We start from the raw sequence: 2,001 nt of genomic DNA, 5'->3' as shown, positions 1-2,001 counted from the left end.
AAAGGCAGAGAGAGGGAGAGACAGAGAGACAGAATCCCAAGCAGGCTCCACGTGTCAGCACAGAGCCAGATGTGGGAATCAAACTCACAAACCTTGAGATCAGGATCCGAGCTGAAATCCGTAGTCAGATGCTAATTAAGTGACTGAACCACCCAAGAGCCCCAAGCAATGGGTGTTCCTCAAACACAGCTCCCATCTGGGGCTAAAGAAAGACCAAGAATAATGTAACTACCAGCTACTTAACAAGTACATGTAACTTGGAGAGCCTTTCTGGACTGACTTTTCTCCTGCCTCGCCTGCCCATTTCCATTACAGCTTCTTCTCCCTCCCGGCACTTCCAAAACCTTGAAGAAGTGACAACACAAGATGCATGTCTGCAGAGATTTCAGGACCACAGAAACAGCCCATGTTAAGTATCACATCCCTCAAGATGAAAGCGTTTTTCTTACTCGTGGGCCAGGACTGCAACCGATTTTCAGGACCCAGCACTCCCTTTCCCCAGAAAGATGGAGCTGTCTGCACCTCTGACAGGACTCTGCACCCAATACTCGGCTGACCTTGTGGCGTGCAGAGGACTTACAACACACGGTGAGTGGGGCAGGAGCCAGCATCGCCGTGATGTACTGCAGTGTCAAATCAAGGGGGAGAAAGCCTGCTCAGTCAGGACCTCAGGGAGACTTTAATCCTCACTGGACCAGGCCTGAAGTCGGTGTGACAAGCAGAGGTGAAATCTGGGAATTCAGCCGCCAGGGGCTCTGGAAAGGGAAAATAAAGGGCCACTGGTAGGAGAGATGGAATAGCCCAACAGGTTCATTCAATTCAGGCTGGGCTATGGTACCTGATGTGCTATGATCTGCTGATCTTGCCTTTCTCTTTTTAACCAAGTTCTTCCAATTTTTTTAAGTTAGTCCAGTCCAGATGCTCAAGATGCTCAAGTCAAGTTTTCCCTGATGCCATCAACACTATTCTTTTTCTTTGAATGTTTATATTTTTGAGAGAGAGAAAGTGCATGCACAGCTGGGGAGGGGCAGAGAGAGAGAAGGGGACAGAGGTTCCTAAACAGGATCCTCTATGCTGACAGCAGAGAGCACAATGTGGGGCTCAAATCCATGAACCATGAGATCATGACCTGGGCCGAAGTCAGATGCTTAACCAACTGAGCCACTCAGGCGCCCCTAATCTTTTCTTTTCTGAATATCCCCTCCTACTGTCAATCCACAATTTAAAAACATATGTGTGTGTGTCTATTATGTTATATATATAGATATTTACTCTATTTTATTTTATGTACTTCATAGATTAAAAAATGAACATGGAATCCATGTGGGTGGTATAACATATGCATGTTTGTCACACTATCTCGAATGCCTGCCGCTGTGGGCAGCAGCACTGGGCGAACCCTGTGTAGTCATCTGAATCTGAATGACACTGAATTCAATGCTAGGAAACTATCTTCCCACTTTCAGTAAAACTGGGAGTTGCTGCCTATATGGAAAGGCAGATGTAATTTGTCCATTTGGAATGAAGCATTATTATAGGTAAATGTAATCCTCGTGAACTTGGAAAATAAAATTTGGCAGCACGAAATTTGTCTTTCCTTTTTTTTCTTTCTTTTTACCAGATTTGAAGTTTGTTTAACTATACAGGGGGCGCCTGGGTGACTCGGTTGGTTAAGCGTCTGACTTTGGCTCAGGTCATGGTCTCACCGACCATGAGATGGAGCCTGCACTGGGCTTTGTGCTGGCAGCTCAGAGCTTGGAGCCTGCTTCGGATTCTTTGTCTCTCTTTCTCTCTCTCTCTCCCTGTGTCCTTTTCCTTCTCATGCTGTCTCTCTCTCTCTCTCTCAATAATAAACAAACTTTTTAAAAAAATGTACACTATGCAGAAAAGGTGACAAGCAGAGGAAAAGAAGGAAATAGAAAACAGGAAGACAGAACAGACCGATACTGTATGAAGGAAATGGAAACATCTTCCTCAGCTTCTATGGTAGGAATGTGTTCA

General features: G+C 45.3%; 1 pseudogene; it reads right to left on the bottom strand.

The window, feature by feature from the left end:
* Positions 1-98: 98 nt before the first annotated feature.
* LOC115294069 overlaps positions 99-2,001 on the bottom strand; it is a 5,111-nt pseudogene continuing 3,208 nt past the window's right edge.

Source organism: Suricata suricatta, chromosome 6 (assembly GCF_006229205.1).
Source record: "Suricata suricatta isolate VVHF042 chromosome 6, meerkat_22Aug2017_6uvM2_HiC, whole genome shotgun sequence".
Lineage (NCBI taxonomy): Eukaryota > Metazoa > Chordata > Mammalia > Carnivora > Herpestidae > Suricata > Suricata suricatta.
Note: the sequence above shows the minus strand (reverse complement) of the source record. Positions and strands in the feature narration are given on the sequence as shown.